The 23,028-nt window shown below is 38.3% G+C and overlaps 1 protein-coding gene across 18 annotated transcripts in view; it reads right to left on the bottom strand.

Moving 5' to 3' along the window:
* Window positions 1-23,028, bottom strand: part of FHIT (fragile histidine triad diadenosine triphosphatase) — a 1,549,085-nt gene that overhangs the window by 1,200,096 nt on the left and 325,961 nt on the right. For 2 of the 18 annotated variants that reach the window (XM_086367112.1, XM_086367102.1), the window contains exon 3: window positions 20,230-20,418. The exons of the other annotated variants lie outside the window; for them this stretch is intronic. The gene's annotated coding sequence lies outside the window, so the exon portion shown is untranslated. The remainder of the gene's footprint in view (window positions 1-20,229; window positions 20,419-23,028) is intronic. 18 annotated transcript variants of the gene reach the window in all.

The following is a 23,028-nucleotide window of genomic DNA, read 5'->3' as shown; positions in this document are numbered from 1 at the left end:
TTAGAACACATAGTTTTTGGCAGCAAGAGCCCAATGTGTTCCTCTTTGCCTGACAAAGCAATAGAGCTATTTTTCCTTCTTCACACAAAACTCTGTCTCTGAGAATTGATCTAGCACAAGTGCACAGAGGCTGAGCTTTTGGCATCAAGGGCAAGCATATAGGAATAAAATACTATTTGCCTACTGACCTCAGGGCAAATTCAAAGATGCATAAACTTTATTTCTGCAGGCCTTTCATCTCCTGACAGTGTAGCTTTCATTTTCGCTAACCCCAGGTTTCCTCAGCAGGCCAGCTTCACCAGAGAGCTGCAAACTAAACCTAAATTACTAAAGAAGGTACTGCTCACTCATCATAACCACAGGAATCTTTCTCTAGAGCAAATAATAACTTGTAGTGCAAATTTACTTTATAATCATCTACTTTTATAAAGCAAGGATCACTTACATTGTATTTTATTATCTCTCATTGATGGTACATTTTTTCTTATTATTTTTCGTATCAAGTAATCTATGTTTGGGCTTCCCCAGTGGCTTAGATGGTAAAGAATCTGCCTGTAATGCGGGAGAACTGGGTTCGATCCCTGGGTAGAGACGATCCCCTGGAGAAGGGAACAGCTAACCACTCCAGTATTCTGGCCTGGAGAATTCCATGGACAGAGGAGCCTGGCAGGCTTCAGTCCACGGGGTCGCAAAAGTCAGACATGACTGAGCAACTTTCACACAATACAACGATCTATATTATAGAAAAACACAACAGTCAAGTTAAAAGAAAACTTTTGAAATTGTTAACATTATAGGACATATTACTATATTAATATATACTTATTTGAAATATTGAATATACTCTATTCAATAAGACTATATTTACTATATTAATGACTGTAGCCATGAAATTAGAAGACACTTGCTTATTGGAAGGAAGGCTAAGACAAACCTAGACAGTGTATTAAAAAGCAAAGATATCACTTTGCTGACAAAAGTCCATATAGTCAAAGCTACGCTCTTTCCAGTAGTCATGTACAGATGTGAGAGTTGGACCATAAAGAAGGCTGAATGTCGAAGAATTGATGCTTTTGAATTGTGGTGCTGGAGAAGACTCTTGAGAGTCCCTTGGACAGCAAGGAGATCAAATCAATCAATCAGATTCTAAGAAAAATCAACCCTGAATACTCATTGGAAGGACTGATGCTGAAGCTCAAGCTCAAGCTCCAATACTTTGGCCACTGGATGCGAACAGCCAACTCATTGGAAAAGACCCTGATGCTGGGAAAGACTGAAGGCACAAGAAGAGGGCAACAGAGGATGAGATGGCTGGATGGCATCACCGATTTAATGGACATCAACTTGGGCGAACTTTGGGAAACAGGGAGGGACAGAGAGGCAGGACATGCTGGAGTCTATGGGATAGCAAAGAATCAGACACGACTTAGTGACTGAACAACAATAGTATTTACTATACTTCCCATTTTGTTCAGTTCAGTTCAGTTCAGTCGCTCAGTTGTGTCTGACTCTTTGCGAACCCATGAATCGCAGCATGCTAGACCTCCCTGTCCATCACCAACTCCTGGAGTTCACTCAGACTCATGTCCATCGAGTCAGTGATGACATCCAGCCATCTCATCCTCTCATCCTCATGTCATCCCTTTCTCCTCCTACCTTCAGTCATTCCCAGCATCAGGGTCTTTTCCAATGAGTCTACTCTTTGCATCAGGTGGCCAAAGGATTGGAGTTTCAGCTTCAACATCAGTCCTTCCAGTGAACACTCAAGACTGATTTCCTTTAGGATGGTCTGGTTGGATATCCTTGCAGTCCAAGGAACTCTCAAGAGTCTTCTCCAACACCACAGTTCAAAAGCATCCATTCTTCGGCGCTCAGCTTTCTTCACAGTCCAACTCTCACATCCATACATGACCACTGGAAAAACCATAGCCTTGACTAGATGGACCTTTGTTGGCAAAGTAATGTCTCTGCTTTTCAATATGCTATCTAGGTTGGTCATAACTTTCCTTCCAAGGAGTAACAAAATTACCCATTTTGTTATTTATTTGTATTTTCCCTTAATATAAAAATTTTCCATGATATTATCACCAACATAAGCATTTTTAAAGGCTATATGGTATTCCACTATACAAAGTGTAGGGAAGAGAAGTGGAGCAGAATTTACCACCCCAAAATGTCTCTTTCAAATGCAGATTATTTCAAGCTGAAAACAACGGAGGCCCAAAAGATTCAGGAAGAAAACTTTGATCTTCTGCCTAAGGCTAAAAGAATGTAGATACAGGACCTATTCCCTGAATAGATCTATCACCAGAGGTAACTGCAAAGAATGAGGGTTAGGATGGTGGAGGCAGGGTCTAGAGCTGAGAGTCTACTGTGTCCCACTGTCACTGCTTGGCCCACAAACACTTATTTACCAAGCTTTTGCTTTTCCAACTCCTTGTCAATGGCCTTCTTTCCTTTCAAGTCCCAAACCACTACCCTCAACATCTTCCTTTGTCTTTACCTGAAGACGCTTTTTAAGGTGAAGGTTTCAGTCATTCTAGCAAGTTACTGTATTTTCCTGAGTCTTTCCGATAAAAATGCTATTAAACTCTTCTTTGACTTTCTCCTGTTAATCTTTCTCGCATTGATTTAATTCTTAGAACAGATAGAAGAACCTAAAAGGGTAAAGGAAAATTTCTTCCTCCCCAACAAAAGACAGAAAATATTTAATCATGTATTATGCATTTAGGATGTTTGGCTTTTCTGTTTACTATCATAAACAATAAAATTACTTAAAGACACATGCCTTTGTGAACTTGTCAAGATATTTCTTTAAGATAAATATATAGACACACACTTGTTGGATCAAACCGTGTACAAGATTTTTTTATATACACAGCTGAGTTGCCACCAGCAGTGTTTGAAAATAACTGTTCCCTTTACACACACCTACCCCACTTAGTGTTATCATTCTTACTAATGCTTTTTTATCTCAATTTCTTAACACGAGACTGAACAGCAAATGTAAAACTCCACTGAAGCACAAAACAAATAAATTTAGAACAAAATATTACTGATGTGTGTCTAAAACATTGCAAAACTCCTCCCAGCCTCTGAACATCTATTGAAACATCTGAGAAACCACTTCATTCAAAGACGACAATTTTTTTACTCTGTCTATACAGCTTCATCTTTAAGACCTTAAACTTCAGTGCAACTTCTGAACAGCTCTTCCCATTGAATAGTAGCTCAAGCTTGGTTCTGATTGTAAATAAATAAGAAGGTCCCTAACCAAGATGCATAGACCCAAGAAAGTTGTAGGAAGAAGCTTACATAAAAGCTTCTCCCATTAGGTCTGAACTAATTAAAACTCCAAGATAATTCTCCCTCATCAGTTACTGGCTAAACACACTTGCCTTAGAAATTTTTACCTCAGGTTCTAGTCTAATGGCCCACACTTCTAAATTACACTTTTAATTGAAAAGCAACAATACAAAAATTTTTTTTTCACAACCATCTGTGCTTTCCAAAGAACACGTGACTGCTGCTGATAAATCTACTATTTTGCACACCTTAATCTTTATGTTTAGGATTTGAAAAGCTTAGGAAAATAATGCTGTTCTACAAAAACAGTATGTGATCAGAAACACTTGCTTTAAAATTTTATGTTTGGTGTGTGAAGCTTCTTAACAAGTGTTTATTAAACTGCATAATTTCAAAGCCTGAAGTGGTATATTGCAATGTTTTCCTGGGAGTTGATCACATTTGCATATCCTTTTACACTTCTTGGGAAATTAATATTGCCTTTTGTTTCTTGAACTTAGCTAATATAACTTGCCATTTTTACTTTTCATTGCTATGAGTAATACAGAGTGAACCCCCAAAGGGATCCCTGCAATGCCTACATAAGCTTTATTCTCTTGCTGTTACATTTTTTCATATGAATACATTAAATCAAGATTAATAAACCTTTGCAGAATTCACTGGCCTTGCAAAAAGGCAAGATTCATAATGGTAAAGGCTGCCCAGTGAGTAAAGGAAAATTCCTTTTAAAACTGGAGCCAAAGGCCAGGGTTTACAGAGCCCTCACTACATCCAACAGCTTGCCAGAGATCCTTTACCAAGAAAGGAATATTTCAACAGTGGCTCAAGTCTAAGCAGAAGTGGCTTCACCACCAAGATACAAAAACCCAGCTGGCGAAAATTAGACTGCTTTCTCTCAAGCATATGTCTTTGTCAGAAGTTAAAACTGACCATGATTTTAGGATTTTAAACATTCCAGCTGAAGCACATGGGGTTGGAAATGGGATGATAATCAAAGAAAGAGTATGGCAGAAGCTGAAAAAAGAGGAACATCAGGAGTAGCTAAAAAGCTCGACAAAGCAAATCAAATGTAGAAAAGGGAAATTCCTGAAAATACCACATACCACACTAGACAAAGGTCACTGGAAGCCTCCAAGGATCATCCTTCACTCATCTGCCCTGTAGTGGCGGAAAAATAATGGTCTATCTATTGCTCTGAGTTCTTGGCTGAGACCTCTATAAAATGAGATTTAATGGAGAAAAAAAATTATATATGTACAGGAGCCCTACAACATGAGACTCAAAAAGCAACCAGAGGATTGAGGCTGATATCTTGATACTATCCTGAGTTAAAGGAAAGGAAAGGGGTCTGAGACTTCAAAGTTGTTGTTGTTAAGTCTCTAAGTCATATTGGACTCTTTGTGACCCCCTGGCCTGTAGCCTGCAGGCTGCTCTGTCCATGGGATTTCCCAGGCAAGTATATTGCAGTGGGTGCCATTTCCTTCTCCAGGGGATCTTCTGACCCAGGGATAGAACCCACCTCTTCTGTGTCTCCTGCATTGGCACATGGATTTTTTACTACTGAGCTACCGAGGAAGCCCAAGACTTCAAAAAGAGGAAGGCAATCTACATGAAGGTGAGAGAAGTCTGGAAAGCAAAGGTTATCCTGCCCGGGAGGTAAGTCTCTCTAATTAAAAAATGCTCTGGCAATAGCTATCTTCTCATTCTAATGTAAATTTCCTTTTAAAATATAGATTTTTCCTTACAATATAGATTTTTCCCTACAAAAATGTAGATCTACAACTGTAGAATTCCTTAACTTCTACTCTGTTTTCAGAGCTTCTCCTATGTTGCAGTTTCTTAAATATAATTAGCTTAAAATAATCTTTATGCCAAAGAGGCATATTTTGGGGTGGCCCATTCTGCTCCCCTTCCACCTCTCCCAGCAGCCGCTCTGTCCAGTTGACAATTTGGTCAAGGCCAGGAAACCTAAATAGCAACCTGAAAGAAAAGTTGGGAGCAACTTCAAGATACCTGACCTCTGGGATAAACACCCCATACCCTGTCAGAAAGTACTTTCTACTATCCCTTACACTGCTTTCACTTACTCTTCTCCTTGAAGTTCATTTTCAAAATGGTCAAGAGTCAGGGTAAGGGGATTCAGGGCCAGGATTAGAGTGAGGCAATCAGCTGAGGGACAAAATTTAAGAAGCCACCACAGGAGAGTTCTCAGTCTTAAGATGAGGCCAACAGAAAGCCAAGAACAACCACGTGGGCCCAACCTAACCTTTAGGCGTGGATCTGGTCATACCTAAAGATCTACCCTTATATTTGTCACTTGAGTCATTATGATTCCTTTGACCTAAGCTAATGTAGGTTCTATTCCCAACTCCTGAAACTAAAATCTCTTAACTCTACAGCCTAGGAAGAAGTCTTTCATGTTCCACCCGTCAAGGAACTTACGAGAGCATTTTGGAAATAAGATGTAATAACTGGATTTCACATCACAGCCTCAGCTTTCCCATTTTACAGCTTTGTTCGTTCATGCTCTCAAGGATTCGCTTTACTTTTATAAACCTATATTTCCTGATTTTCAAAACTGAGAAAATCATTTCTTACTTTTTATGATATTATTTTGAGGATCAAAAAGACTATGTTGCTGAAATGCAAAAAAAAAAAAGAAAAATTATTATGATTACGACATCACAAACTAATCTATACACAAAAATGAAGTGGCAAATGATGATAATAAGAGAGAGAGAATTAAGAGGCATTATAAGGCTCAGTGAACAATAATCATAACTAATGACATTTACCTAGTGCATGCTTTGTGTTAGGCATTGTGCTGTTCTTTAAATACATCATATCATATCATTTAACATTCTCAAACTTCAAAAGCCCATTTTTAGATAAGGCTTAAAGAACAAAAAACACTTTTTAAGTTAAAAAAGTAAGTGGCCGAAGCAAAATAAAACCCAGTTCCGGGCCACCAAAGCCAATGCATACTTGTAAGTGAAACAGAAGATATGAAGGAAACACTCCGTAGAATATAATTCAGTTATAAAAAAAATCCATCATCATATAATTGATTTAGCAATTCTATGGCTTTATGTAGAACTGCGCATAATATATCTAACTCATTTAAAGTCTAGTCATGTAATATCACAAGGTAATAAATAAAGTTGCGCTATTTTCTAAACATCTGGATTACTAAGCCAATTTTACACATTTAATTCAGCTATTTGGTGTCATAAACATGTAGAAAAAAATTCATGGGGAAAAAAAATGACTGTACATCTGGCACAAATATGGCTACAAGAATTGGACTTACAATGACTAAGTTATGTTTTTCCATCCTATATCCTCCAGAGGACGAATACGCCAAATATAACTGTTTCCAAAGTAACCATGATCAAGATAGGCGACTGCACAAAGGAGCCAGAATGAATAGGTTATGCTCAGCCCTCTTCAAAAGCTGAGACTTCCTCTCAGGATAAGGAACCTGTAGTTTCTTATCCTTGACAAGTTGGCCTATAAACCAAAACAAGAGCGTCACTTCTTGGTTCTTCCATTGCATTGGCGCACATCAGATTGTCCAAAGGGAGCTCAATTTTTAAGTCACTCATCATGCCTGTCTAGAACTTCTTTTACTCATTCATTCTTTCAGTTACTCAATGATGCCTTCTATTTCCTGAGCCCTGGACTAGGGATCCAAGATCCCAAACATCCCTGCCTAGAAGACTAGGAAAGATAAGGTGTCTGGAGTCTCCATCTTCCCCCTCTCTTCCCCAGCCATTGGCTGCTGTGAGAATTAATCCTGTGAGTTTTGGCAGCCCTTGAGGCTCAATATGATTAATTTTAACATCAAGAGCAATGACTAATATCAAAAATAAAACAGGTGTTAGAAGAAAACATTAATTTCTTTACAACTTCGATGTGGGGAAAGTCTTTCTATGATTCAAATCCAAATGTTAAAAAAATTTGGAAAATATTGAAAATTTTGACTATATGAAAATTTAAAGATTCTCTTGCACAGAAAAAATAACCCATAAGCAATGTAAAAAAAAACAAATATACATATTCACTAGTTTTGTATTAAGCACCTGAAGAATAAACCAGAAACTAAGGAAAATATTCACTATGAAGGGTGAATAAGACCTCAGTGAGAGGGTAGGCATGAAATAGGACTTCCTGGGACAAAGTTTTATCTACATTGGGTTTTTGAACCATGTATGTAAAGTTTTACATATTCAAATAGAAAAAGATTGAAAAAACAAAACCTAAACTTGCAAGCAAGCAGGAAAAGAAGGAAGATGAATGACATACTGATAAAAATGACCACAGATGACCAAAAAATGAATTCCAATAACTTGAATCTGGTACTCTGAATGTATATTCACAGTGGAACGTTAGTACAAAAACAAATACAAATTAATCTTGAACTTTACTTAGCAGATTGCTTGTTAGAAGTAGTATTGATGTAGTATTTCTGAAACTACTTTTTGTATGTTACAGGATAGAGCAAGTGAATCAATAGAGTGAACTCTCACAGTGGAATAAAGGAGAAACAAATATGAAATGAGGGAAGCTGAAGAAGAATATCGTGATGCTGGATTTGAATTGTAGGTTATTATATATATAGTATATACATATATATCTATATCTACAAATATATATATATATCTATATCTACAAATATATATATATATATATATATATATATATATATATATATATATATATATCTTAGGAGTAATGACAACAAAGTATCAATGAGCCCACCTAGTAGCCAAATCTTTGTTTCTAAATTCCATTCCCAACTAAAGGGAGGCAGTGCTCTTTGAAAAAACGACTTATTCCAGGTCAGGAGAATCAGGTAAGAATACAAGGTAAGCTTAAAAGATCTTATTTTCTTCAAGAGCATACTCAAAACTGAGGGAGAAATGTCATGAGGACATAAGAACTAGCTGTAGAGGGGATCCTACTGGCTAAACTGGGGACAATTTGAGCATCACTAAAGAATAAGGACCCCAATAACTCAGTGGTAAAGAATCCACCTGCCATGCAGGAGACCCAGGAGACACAGGTTTGATTCCTGGGTTGAGAAGATCCCATGGAAGAAGAACGGCAACCTAGTATTTTTGCCTGGGAAATCCCATGGACAGAGGAGCCTGGCAGGCTACAGTCCATGGGGTTGCAAAGAGTTGGACATGACTGAGCACAAAGCACTTTCCAAAGAATAAGAATCTGTTTATATAGTTATATTTAATTTGTGAAACTTCCTTGGGCTATATATGTATACGTACGCTGCTGCTGCTGCTAAGTCGCTTCAGTCGTGTCCGACTCTGTGCGACCCCATAGATGGCAGCCCACCAGGCTCCCCCGTCCCTGGGATTCTCCAGGCAAGAACACTGGAGTGGGTTGCCATTTCCTTCTCCAATGCATGAAAGTGAAAAGTGAAAGTGAAGTCGCTCAGTCGTGTCCGACTCTTAGCGACCCCATGGACTGCAGCCTACCAGGCTCCTCCGTCCATGGGATTTTCTAGGCAAAAGTACTGGAGTGGGGTGTTATTGCCTTCTCTGGTGTATACGTATGTACGTGTGTATATATATATATACACACGTATATGTGTATATATACATATATGTGTATATGTATATATATACACACGTATATGTATATATATACACACGTATATGTGTGTGTGTGTGTGTGTATATATATATATATATATATATATATATATGATTTGTGCATCTTCTGTAAGTAGGCTTTACTTCAATACAAAGTTTACAGTGACTTGGGGGTAAAAAGGTATGATAAAAGCAGTAAAAAAAAAAAAAAACCAACATTTTATTTTAGCTGAAACAAGTACCACACTCTATGAGTACGTTCTTTCAGCCATAATGATAATTATCAAATCCTAGTATGGATGTAGTCTTCCTGGTGGCTCAGATGGTAAAGAATCTGCCTGCAATGCAGGAGACCCAGGTTCAATCCCTGGGTCAGGAAGATCCTCTGGAGGAGTAAGTGGCAACCCACTCCAGTATTCTTGCCTGGAGAATTCTATGGACAATATGGATATGGGGAGGAGGAGCACTTTTGTTACCAAAGAATGTCAGTTAATAAATATATGAGAATAATACTATTAGAAGAATACCATCAGGCAGCATTCATCCATGAATAATACAACTAATGGATGAAAAAAGTTTTTTGGATAAAAGATATTCACTCACTCTCAAAATGTCACTTTCTGATTATAAAGCAAAAAATCCAATCTCATTAAAATACATAATTTCCAAATTTTGAGGGGTCTGGAAAATATCACCTTAATCAAGTGATCATATAGCATTACCAATAATGATACAAACAAATTATGTGCCCCTTATATGATTCAATGTGAAGTACACAGTATCATTTAGATAGTATTTGACCAAAAATATTTAAACTAAATCTAATGATGAGGAAGCAACTGGACAATCCATAATGCATGGCATTCCACAAGACACTGCCTTGGAATTTTCAAAAATATTAACCCATGAAAGATAAATAAAAGCAGAAGACTATTCTAGATTAAAAGAGTCCAAAGAGGAATAAGAACTAAAGAAAACGTGTAATCCAGTTGGATTTATAAAAAGGAAAACATAAATAAGGAAAAGGGACATTATAAGGTACAAGTGACATTAATCCGGACATCTGATTATATTTGATAATACTAGTTGTTCAGTCGCTAAGTCACATCTGACTCTTTGTGACCCCAGGGACTATAACATGCCAGGCTCCACTGTCCTTCATTATCTCCTGGAGTTTGCTCAATTTATGTCCATGGAGTCAGTGATACCATCTAACCAGCTCATCCTCTGCTGCCCCACTTCTACTCTTGCCCTCAAACTTTTGCCTCTTCGCATCAGGTGACCAAAGTATTGGAGCTTCACCTTCAGCATCAGTCCTTCCAATGAATATTCAGGACTGATTTCCTTTAGGGTTGACTGGTTTTGATCTCCTTGCAGTCCAAGGAATTCTCAAGAGTCTCCTCAAATACCACAATTTGAAAGCATCAACTCTTCAGCGCTCAGCTTTCCTGATAGTCCAACTCTCACATCCATACATGACTACTGGAAAAACCATAGCTTTGACTAAACGGACCTTTGTTGGCAAAGTGTTGTCTCTGCTTTTTAATATGCTGTGTAGGTTTGTCGTAGCTATCCTTCCAAGTAACAAGTTTCTTTTAATTTCATGGTGGCAGTTACCTTCCACAGTGATTTTGGAGCCCAAGAAAATAAAATCTATCACTGCTTCCACTTTTTCCCCTCCTATTTGCCATGAAGTGATGGGACCAGATGCCATGATCTTCATTTTTTTGAATGCTGAGTTTCAAACCAGTTTTTTCACTCTCCTCTTTTACCTTCATCAAGAGGCTCTTTATTTTTTTATAATTTTAAATCTATTTATTTTTTAATTGAAGGATAACTGCTTTACAGAACTGTGTTGGTTCCTGCCAAACATCAACATGAATCAGCTATAGATATACATATGTCCCCTTCCACGTCCCTCCCCACCCCTCCCCGCCCTCCCACTTTCCTTCCCATCCCACCCCTCTAATTCCTCTTCACTTTCTGCCATTAGAGTGGTATCATCTGCATATCTGAGGTTGTTGCTATTTCTCCCAGAAATCTTTTTTTATTTTATTTGATAACATATCAGTGTTTAAATTTCTTGGGTGTGACAATAGTATTATGGTTACATATTGATCTTAGGAGATACAGGGTTAAATGTCAGATGGAAATACAATGTCTACAACTGAATTTCAATTAGTTTTGCAAAAGTATTTAAATAAGAAAAAGAAAGCAAATGAACAACAGTAACAAATGTTAATGAATAACTGAATTCTTATGAATGGTATTTAGGTACCTATTGTTCTCTTTTCTCAATTTTTCCTAAGTTTTAATATTTTCAGAGTAAAAAGCTGGGAGGAAAATAATTGTGATAGACTAAAAAAATTAAAGAACAACTAGTATTTTCTAAATGCTTGCTATGTGTTAGGTTCTATTCATAAGGGGGTTTCAATAATAACTTATTTAATCCTCATAATTTTATGTGATTGATAGTAATATTTTACAGATGAGGAAACTGAATACTGTAGAGGTAAAATTACTTGTCCAAGTTAGTAATCAGAGTGGTTAGGATCTGAAACTAAGAAATTTAGATTTATCACCAGATGGTCAACATCGAAATCAGATTGATTATATTCTTTGCAGCCAAAGATGGAGAAGCTCTATACAGTCAGCAAAAACAAGACCAGGAGCTGACTGTGGCTCAGACCATGAACTCCTTATTGCCAAATTCAGACTTAAATTGAAGAAAGTGGGGAAAACCACTAGACCATTCAGGTATGACCTAAGTCAAATCCCTTATGATTATACAGTGGAAGTGAGAAATAGATTTAAGGACCTAGACCTGATAGATAGAGTGCCTGATGAACTATGCAATGAGGTTCATGACATTGTACAGCAGACAGGGATCAAGATCATTCCCATGGAAAAGAAATGCAAAAAAGCAAAATGGCTGTCTGGGGAGGCCTTACAAATAGCTGTGAAAAGAAGAGAAGCAAAAAGCAAAGGAGAAAAGGAAAGATATAAATATCTGAATGCAGAGTTCCAAAGAATAGCAAGAAGAGATAAGAAAGCCTTCTTCAGTGATCAATGCAAAGAAATAGAGGAAAACAACGGAATGGGAAAGACTAGGGATCTCTTCAAGAAAATCAGAGATACCAAAGGAACATTTCATGCAAAGATGGGCTCGATAAAAGATAGAAACGGTATGGACCTAACAGAATCAGAAGATATTAAGAAGAGGTAGCAAGAATACACAGAAGAACTATACAAAAAAGATCTTTACGACCCAGATAATCACAATGGTGTGATCACTCACCTAGAGCCAGATTTCCTGGAATGTGAAGTCAAGTGGGCCTTAGAAAGCATCACTATGAACAAAGCTAGTGGAGGTGATGGAATTCCAGTTGAGCTATTCCAAATCCTGAAAGATGATGCCGTGAAAGTGCTGCACTCAATATGCCAGAAAATTTGGAAAACTCAGCAGTGGCCACAGGACTGGAAGAGGGCAGTTTTCATTCCAATCCCAAAGAAAGGCAATGCCAAAGAATGCTCAAATTACCGCACAATTGCACTCATCTCACACGCTAGCAAAGTAATGCTCAAAATTCTCCAAGCCAGGCTTCAGCAATATGTGAACCGTGAACTTCCTGATGTTCAAGCTGGTTTTAGAGGAACCAGAGATCAAATTGCCAACATCCGCTGGATCATGGAAAAAGCAAGAGAGTTCCAGAAAAGCATCTATTTCTGCTTTATTGACAATGCCAAAGCCTTTGACTGTGTGGATCACAATAAACTGTGGAAAAATTCTGAAAGAGATGGGAATACCAGACCACCTGACCTGCCTCTTGAGAAATCTGTATGCAGGTCAGGAAGCAACAGTTAGAACTGGACAAGGAACAACAGACTGGTTCCAAATAGGAAAAGGAGTATGTCAAGGCTGTATATTGTCACCCTGCTTATTTAACTTACATGCAGAGTACATCATGAGAAACACTGGGCTGGAAGAAACACAAGCTGAAATCAAGATTGCCAGGAGAAATATCAATAACCTCAGATATGCAGATGACACCACCCTTATGGCAGAAAGTGAAGAGGAACTCAAGAGCCTCTTGATGAAAGTGAAAGAGGAGAGTGAAAAAGTTGGCTTAAAGCTCAACATTCAGAAAACGAAGATCATGGCATCCGGTCCCATCACTTCATGGGAAATAGATGGGGAAAAGTGTCAGACTTTATTTTTCGGGGCTCCAAAATCACTGCAGATGGTGACTGCAGCCATGAAATTAAAAGACGCTTACTCCTTGGAAGGAAAGTTATGGCCAACCTAGATAGCATATTCAAAAGCAGAGACATTACTTTGCCAACAAAGGTCCATCTAGTCAAGGCTATGGTTTTTCCTGTGGTCATGTATGGATGTGAGAGTTGGACTGTGAAGAAGGCTGAGCGCCCAAGAATTGATGCTTTTGAACTGTGGTGTTGGAGAAGACTCTTGAGAGTCCCTTGGACTGCAAGGAGATCCAACCAGTCCATTCTGAAGGAGATCAGCCCTGGGTGTTCTTTGGAAGGAATGATGCTGAAGCTGAAACTCCAGTACTTTGGCCACCTCATGTGAAGAGCTGACTCACTGGAAAAGACTCTGATGCTGGGAGGGATTGGGGGCAGGAGGAGAAGGGGATGACAGAGGATGAGATGGCTGGATGGCATCACTGACTCGATGGACGTGAGTCTCAGTGAACTCCGGGAGTTGGTGATGGACAGGGAGGCCTGGCGTGCTGCAGTTCATGGGGTCGCAAAAGTCGGACACGACTCAGCGACTGATCCGATCTGATCTGATCATAGATACAGTATTTTTCTGCCCTTCAAATAAAAAATAAATCAGATTACTGAAACACACTTATTGAATAACATGAAGTAATATGATTAGTAGAGCAAATATATTAATCATATTAGACTAATGATTATATCTATTTGATATTTCCTACGTGCCCAACACAGAATTCTGGAGGGTTCAATTGGTTCTGATTAGTTGTCTTTCCTGTTTTGGAAAATAAAACCAGCAATAACTGGAGGCCAATGAATATCCTAGGGTGGGGTGGTGAATTGATTTTTATTAACATAGTGTCTAAAAAATATGCTCTAAACAATATCTAAAAATATGTCTAAAAATATCCATAATGCTCGGTTATGGATATAATTTTTAAAACAAAGAAGTACAGAAAGTCAAAGAACCTATAACTAGTAGGTTTAAAAATCAAAGAAAAATGAATAAAAGTACAGGTGCTTTGAGGTTTGGATTATGATACAAATGCCATTATAAAGCAGTCCATTTCCCCAGCTGGTAGCAGCTCAAGACCCCAACACAGTAAAAATTACATCACTAGTCAATTAATCAGTTTTCTCTCATGAAGACTCAGTGGGGTGCCTTCCTTAGCTCAATAGAGTAACCAGCACCAATAGTATCTAAAAAAGAGAAAAGTCACAAGAATAAAAAAACAAAAATTGACACAAAAAGCTAGAGAGAAGAGAGACTGAAACAGACAAAAGCGATTGTACTATAAAAGAAAGTGAAAAATGGAAAGGGAAATGTCAGGAATCAAAGGTTAAAAGATAAAAAGATCAGGATTAAAAAAAAAAAAAAAAAAACCAACAAGGAAAGATATTCAAGTCTCATAAAAGAAAAGGGACCAGTCAGGAGATAAAAACCATGACCAGAGTCGAAGCCTGAAAACACAAGGCAAAGACAAAAAGAAGCAGTATTAGCAGTGCCATTCACTCACTCATTTACTCAGTCATTTAAAGTCTACAGTGTAGAAGGTACTTTGTGGAATTTTGAATGACACAAAAATGAGTAAGCAGGGACCCTTGCCCTCAAAGAACCTAGCTGCTCAAAATACTCTCATTTTTGCATTTTCTTGTTCTTTAAATGTAATTTTTAATTATTGATGCAATATCTCAGTTAACTGTGAGAATTACTTTTACATCTCAAATTTACTCAGTTGAATTTCATTTTTTAGAGTAATTAAATTCACACCACTACTACAAGGCCTTAGACTGAAGGAAAGTTAAGAGCAGGTAGAGAAGAAATGGGCTATGAGATAGAAAGGAGCAGAAGCAAATTCACCATGAAACTATTACAACTTAAGTTTCCAGGTCCTTTTAGAGCAGTTGGTCATTTAAAATCTTTTAATAAAGAAAGCTCCTCAAACAAGTGTTAACTTTGGGGTACACGGAAACCTAGATTTCCTGGAAGGAATAGGTTTGAATATATAGTGAAGCACCTATAGCCATCCATAACAAAAGCTGGATTCACCCTATTACAACCTGCAATTCTGTGAGCCAAGATTCCCATTTTCTTTCCTCTTGGGATATTGTGAAGGGTAGCAGAATATGCCACACCAAAATGTGACTCTTTGGCATAAGGATTATTTTGAGCCATCTATTTTAAGAAACAGCAGACACAGGAGAGGCTCTGAAAATAGAGAAGTTTCCCTTTTGTTAGAGACATTTATATTTAAAAAGGAAATCTCCATTCATATCCCCCTCTCAGAACCAGGAAGACAAGGATGACTCTAAATCACAAGAGAATTCTGTCACTGGAAAAGGCATTAAATCTATAAACAAATCTTACCCTTATTTACTATGCCTTTTCTACTAATTTCCAATAACTGCCCACCCCAGCCCTCCTTCTGTCTTTTGTCTTTACCTGAAAATGGCATTTAAGGTAGTAAATTCACCATCTCAGGAAGTCACTCAGTTTTTTCTGGTTATTCCCCAGAAATATGAAGTTTACATGTTAATAAATTTCTGTTTTTCTCCTGTTAATCTATTATGGGGCTAGGCAGTGGGGTAGTATAGGATGGGGGGGGCAGGTCTCAGCCCAGAATTCAAAAGGGCAGAGGGGAAGTTATTTTTCCTCCTCTACATAACCAAAGGAATTTGGAGATTTTAAGAGAATAATAAACTTAACTTCCTGTCAGGGAGACAGTATGGATCAATACTATTTCCAAGTTTCAAAATACATACATTAGAATGTTTCTAACAGAAAGTTCCTACAACAGATTTAACCAATTTTAAGAAAATAAACCACAGGACAATCATTATACATTTTCCAAAGAGAGTTTTTCCTCTAATTATCAATAAATGAAAAAAAGGATTAAGCTGACACTACAAAAAGTCTCATTTAATGATATCCTTTTATAGTATATGTTTACAACATTTATTTTTCTTTCTGCATTGCACAGAGTACTTATTTTCTACTGAGGGTTCCATTTAAATTCTTCTATTGGCCAATCCACATGATTGCTAAGGAATCCATCCTTAATACTATTATATGTATCAAGCCTCCACTAGCAGTGCTGTGTCCCCCAATCTCCTCGAAACACATTATATTAGATACTAAGATTCTCAGAAATCTGTAAGAAAAGCATCTTCAGAAACATTTCACTTAAGCGAGCCTTTGCCTTCTTGGGATGTTTCTTTGAAAAAGATAATTTAGAAATCACTCATTTTTTCTGGTTCTCTCCCATGGACACATGATAAAAAAAAAATTATTGGAGGGTATTCCACATTTTTCAGATTGGAAAGATGCAAACTAATAAAGGTCCAGACACTTGTTCCATGGGGCTCCAAGGAAACAAAATGTAGTTCTTATTAAATATTTCTCAAAAATCTAGTTACAATGTTACCTTTATCTGAAAAATTAGATTACATGAAATATTTTATGTATAAAAGATCAGGAAATCATTTGTCTTGTAAATGATTCATTCAGAATGACAAAGGAAATTACGAAAGTGACCAGCTCTTGTTTTGAAGAACAGCTGGCATTGGGAGAAACAGGTATTTTGTGATTTTGAAAAATGACTTAGTTCTGAGCAGTGATTGAAGAACCAGGCAAGTCCTGTAATGACCCCCTTCATCCAAAGAAGACAATAAAATCTGTAAATCTGTGTGTGTGTGTGCTCAGTCACTCAGTCGTGTCTGACTCTTTGAGACCCTATGGACTGTAGCCCTCCAGGCTCCTTGTCCACGGGATTTCCCAGGCAAGAACACTGGAGTGAGTTGCCATGTCCTCCTCCAGGGGATTTTCCAGACTCAGGGGTTGAATCCGCATCTCCTGTGTTTCCTGCATTGGCAGGTGGATTCTTTACCACTGACCCACCTGGGAAGCCCTATTAAAATCTGTACTGACCCCATCAAAAAGTGTCCAGCCAAATGATCTCACTTTAAAGAACTCTGTATACACACACACACACACACACACACACACATGTGCGCGCACACACTAACACCCCTCATCACCACCATCATGTTGGAGAACAGCAATCTCAGCAGTACAGATTTGAGTGCTAACTAAACCTCCTATCTGGGAGGTCCTTATACCCTAGTGTTGTCATCTAACCCCAAGTCAGGTTCTTTGCAGGGCACTGGCTTTGGTACCACAGAGCACTGCCATTTCCAGCACTGCCAGTTTCTTTAACCTTTAAGAGAACACAGAAGAGGCATTCAAACCAACAAGTAGAGAGATGTCCTGGCAGTCTAATTTCAAAGTAGATTTCATATCAGAGTCTTTTATGGTTTTTTAAAAGAAGTATTTTATGCCTCTCTGATAGAAACCTCCAACAGAAGTAGCTTCTGTCTGATAAATAGCATAGAAAGGGAAACAATAAGTCAAAAGTGAAGGGAGGAGGGAGAAATTATTTAGTTGCAATAGGCAACACACAGTGAAAACAAGAGACTATTGAAGTTTACAAGAATCATCTATATTTATTCTGGTAAAGACTTTTCTCACATCAGCACTTTAAATACCACTGTAAAATGCTGACAATGACTACGTGAATGCTGCTATAAAAAATTAAATTTCCCAACTAATGGGTTTCAAAGGTGTTTCCGCTCCTGCCTTACATACACACACATACATGCACACACACACAAAGGAACATTTCGGGTATCTCAGTTAGGAGTTCCCAAAGTCAGCCATACTGCATGGAGGGAAAATGTCTATACTTCTACCATCATTACTACAAGAAAAAAGTTAAAGAAGAAAGAATGTGAGCCATAACACACTAACCTGAGGCCAGAGGCTTAGTGTGCCAGGCTTCTAATTAGAAGCAGTGAGTTGGAGCAGTTGTCAACCTGTATTTTGGAGTCAGATCATACAGAACTGAATCCTATCTTAGTCACTGGGTGACTAAGGCTAGTAACTGAACCTCCCTGAACCCCAGTTTCCTCACTGACAAAATGGTTACAGTCATGTACGTTATGGGAATGAAACGAATGAATCTGTACTAAGTTAGTACAGATTCTGATTCACAACAAAGCACTCAGTATGCAGAAGTGATTGCTATTATCACTACCATTATTAAGGACTGTCATGGAGCATCCTTCTTGGTTAAACAGATAAGAAGCTTAGGGAAATAAGTCACTCTGAAGAAAGACTTTGAGAAAATACAACTTGCCTAGTACTTCGTGCAAAACATACATGCACCTGACTTTATACCTTTGAAATTGGCATGTCTATTGCACAGATGACAGAGCCTGGGCAGGATCTGAAATCTCAACAGAAGACTTGTAAGAAGTGTAACCTCACTGGTTTTAAAAAGTAACTTGGTAATTTTGGAATGAATAGAATTCTCTAAACTTTTCTTCTCAAAATGTGGCCCATGGGCCAGAACAGCAACATCACCTGGGAACTTTAAAAAAGTATTTATTTATTTATGTACTTGGCTGCATCAGGTCTTAGTAATGGCAGGCGGGCTCTTCTCTACTTATGGCATGTGAGCTAAGTAGTTGCGGTGTGCAGCGTTAGCTGCCCCCATGGCATATGGGATCTTAGTTCCCTGATAAGGGATCGAACCCACGTCCCCTGCATTGGAAGGTGGATTCTTAACCACTGGACCACCAGGGAAGTCACAACCTAGGAACTTCCTAGAAATGCAGAATCCCAGGCCCCACCCCTAATCCACTAAACCAGATTTTTTAACAAGATCCCTTGGCAATTTGTATGTACATTAAAGCTCAAAAAGCACTTCTGTAGACCACAAAGTTTAATGTACAGCTTAACCCATTTTAGTTGTGTTTCTGTGATCTTTGCTATATAATAAAACACTCTAAAACTAGGGACTTAAAACAATAAGAACAGTGACCATTTACTTGTCCTACTTTCTCCAGTTTGGACAGGGCTCAGGGGGACAGTTCATCTCTCTGCGCCATGTGGTACTGACTGGGGCCATCCTGCGGGGACTGCAAGATCCAAGCTGGCTTCCCTCCCCTCCATGCCCCTCGCCTGGTAGGACTGGGGCAGCTGAGGGTTGGCTGGGCCTCTATCCATATCTTTGTAGTCCTCCAGGACTCCTTTCCCAGTGGCCTCTCTCTTGCTGCATACTCAGACTTCTTTAAGTGATGACACAGGGCTCTAAATATTGTTATCACAAGGCAATGGCACCCCAGTCCAGTACTCTTGCCTGGAAAATCCCATGGACGGAGAAGCCTGGTAGGCTGCAGTCCACAGGGTCGCTGAGGGTCGGACATGACTGAGCGACTTCACTTTCACTTTTCACTTTCATGCACTGGAGAAGGAAATGGCAACCCACTCCAGTGTTCTTGCCTGGAGAAACCCAGGGACCGGGGGAGCCTGATGGGCTGCCGTCTATGGGGTCGCACAGAGTCGGACACAACTGAAGTGACTTAGCAGCAGCAGGCAACCTAAAGTCTGGACTCAGAACCGACATAGTGTTATTTCTGCCATTTCCTAATGGCCAAAAAAAGTCAAAAGGCCAACCAGAACTCAAAGGGAGAAAAAAAGGACTTCATCCCTTGATGGGAGAAGAGGCACACACAGACAGTAAGGGAAGACTTTATTGGCAAACTTCTTCTCAGACCATTACCACAAGGTGTCCATTCCTTTTCTACTTCCTTCATCTTCCTGCTCCCGTGATTGGTAAAACATCCACTTCATTTCAATTACACAATTATATACATGCCCCCTTGGGAGCATAAGGAATTTTAAGACCTGACATCTCCCTTCAAGGATCTTATTATAATAATACTAGTGAAATAAAGCATGTGTATCTTAAAATTTTAATAACAATAAAATATTACTTTAATAAAATATGTAAGTAGCAATATAAGACAATAATAGAAATGATTGCCTGAGGCTATGAACCATTCATTTAATTAATTGTGTTCACAGTAATCACTCCGAGTGTTTAGGGAGGAGCATGAAAGTGGAGGAAAGAGACCATGGAAAAGGAGGGATGTATAGCCTGAGGAAGACTTGCAAAGAAAGAGTTAGATGGATTTCTAAAAGAAAAAAAAAAAGCCCAATGAAACATACTTGCAGGATAACAGAACCAAGGAGCCAAGGGAATGGGGTCACAGGGACAAAAGGCCAAAAATGAGTGTCTCTCCATGTTCTTGAGTGATGATTGTAAATTCAGTGTTCCTGAAGAAACTTCCGGCCTCATAACGTCCACCTTTATGTTTCCCCTTGGATATGTTCATAAGCCATTTGTGGGATTCCCACCTGCAAAGTAACCTTATATTAATAATGAAGTTTTTTTGTTTGTTTGTTTGTTTTACTAACCATATAAATTTTACTGTACCTTCTTGGGGAGGAAAGGGAGGAAGGACAAACAAACAGAAATGTGGGCCTCGTCAAATGGCAACTTGTAAACTTCACTATTCATTGTATTAGCACTTCTGGTATTGTTAAGCAGCAACTTGTAAATTTCACTCTCCCTTAGGAAATAAAAATGGAATGAAAGGTACTGCTTAGAAGAAACATATAAATTTCAATCTCCACTGCAGGAAAATAAGCTCTGATTACACTGCATAGTTCATACACCTCAAAGTGCCAAACACTTGTTTTATTATACATTCATGTATAATCAGTTGGTTTTCCAGCAAAAGAGAAAGAAATTTATAAGTTGTTTAAATTCCTTAGAAATGTATTTTCCTTCCTTCTCTTTTTTCCTCCTCCATTCCCCCCAAAACATAATATGAGCAATGGGGTTTCTGAATGTTACCACTCATTAATTCTTTTTATAACAATGATTAAAATGATTTTAAACATTGTTCTCGGGCTTTATGATATCACATATAATAGGAATGACATAGTTTTAGGCCATATATTTCGAATAACAGTTCTTTAACATATTGAAGGTAGAGAGAGCTTTTTAAAAGTTAGTAATAAGCATCATTATTGGCTCAGCTGGTAAAGAATCCGCCAGCAATGTGGTAGACCTGAGTTCGATCCCTGGGTTGGGAAGATCCCCTGGAGAAGGGAAAGGCTACCCACTCCAGTATTCTGGCCTGGAGAGTTCCATGGACTACATAGCCCGTGGGTTCGCAAAGAGTCGGACATGACTGAGCAACTTTCGCTTCACTTCTCTTCACTAGTGTTTAATTTCTATTTGATGTTGAAAAGGACCAGGCCTATGACTCTGGAAGTTCCTCAGTATTTTCACAAATGGACCTGTTAGAAACCCAGAGCCAGTGGATTTGAATGATTTTACCATTTATTCAAACAAGTTTCTAAATAGTTCACCTGGACAGGAAGGATCGGAACATTGGAAAAAAGTGGCAGAGCTATATTCTGTAGAGTCATGGCAAGAAATAAAGGAAGAAGGGGAGTCGCCATCTCATTACTGAAAGTGTCAGTGCAATGATATCCTAATAAAAGGTGTTTGAACAGAAATTATAAAATCCCATACTGAGAAAACTCTCATAAGAGAAGTTAGGTGCAATACAGCCAAGAATCAACCAATGACATCTTCATGTCAAGGGAGGAGTAAAATATACCAACACTATAATTTTCTTAACTTATAATTTTTGAATAAATAGTATTGTTCTTTAGTCACTAAGTTGTGTCTGACTCTTTTGAGACCCCATGAATTGTAAGCCTCCAGGCTCCTCTACCCATGGGATTTCCCAGGCAAGAATACTGGAGTGGGTTGCCATTTTCTTCTCCAGGGGATTTTCCTGACCCAGGGATTGAATCCACATCTCCCATACTGGCAGGCAGATTCTTTACCGCTGACCCACCAGGGAAGCCCTAGATGATATATACAAGAAGTAGGTAATTAATTGAAATAATACCAAAGTACTAATGTACAGTGAAAAATAAGTCTTCTGACCCATGCTTTTAACAATCCTTTGTGCAGTCTTTAACACATGCATGTATAAATATATATACATATACTTTAAATTTCTATGACCACAAATAACAGCATATTCCAACCATTTTTTTCCACTCAGAGATGGTTCTATATGGAAACATGCTTTATAACGACTTAATTATATTACAGTGTATAGATATTCTAGAGCTTCCCTGGTGGTTCAGAGGTTAAAGTGTCTGCCTGGAATGAGGGAGACCTGGGTTCGATCCCTGAGTCAGGAAGATCTCCTGGAGAAGGAGATGGCAACCCACTCCAGTACTCTTGCCTGGAGAATCCCACGGAGGGAGGAGCCTGGTAGGCTATAGTCCATGGGGTCACAAAGAGTCAGACACGACTGAGCCACTTCATTTCATTTCACTTCACTTCACTTCATAGATATTCTATAAATTTATTTACTTAATTCCTTATTTCTTGGGCATTCAAACTATTTTAAATCATTTCTTATGAAGCAAAATGCCATGATGAATATTTTTGTACATAGATTTTTGTGCATCTGGTGACTATATTTCTAAGATAAATTACTAGAAATGAAACTGTTAGGTCAAAGGGTTGTATGCATTTTATTTTGATAGTTATGGCAAAACAGCTTTCCAAAGACAATGAACCAATTTATACTTCCATTCATGATACCAATATATCCTGCACTGAAGGAATTCCAAAATAACCAAAGGTTCACCATTCTTTTTTCTGCCAACTGACCGTTTCTCTCTGAAATGAGGGTTGGGGATAAATATCATCTACTTTCTCTTATAAATATAGGCAGGTTATAATTATTATTACCTAAGATTCAAAGCCATTTCATTACCTACTGCACCACTCTGTCCTCACTGTCCTATAATTCTAACTGGTCACATAGATCTTTAATTTGCAGATCTCCTCAGAATACAGATTATCTGCATTCTGCAGGCATCTGCAAAAAGCCATCCGCAAGTGCATATTTCATGGCTGAATATTTT

The sequence above is a fragment of the Bos grunniens genome, chromosome 22 (assembly GCF_055505025.1).
Source record: "Bos grunniens cultivar Pamir isolate PY7600 chromosome 22, Bosgru_T2T1.0, whole genome shotgun sequence".
Classification (NCBI taxonomy): domain Eukaryota; kingdom Metazoa; phylum Chordata; class Mammalia; order Artiodactyla; family Bovidae; genus Bos; species Bos grunniens.
Note: the sequence above shows the minus strand (reverse complement) of the source record. Positions and strands in the feature narration are given on the sequence as shown.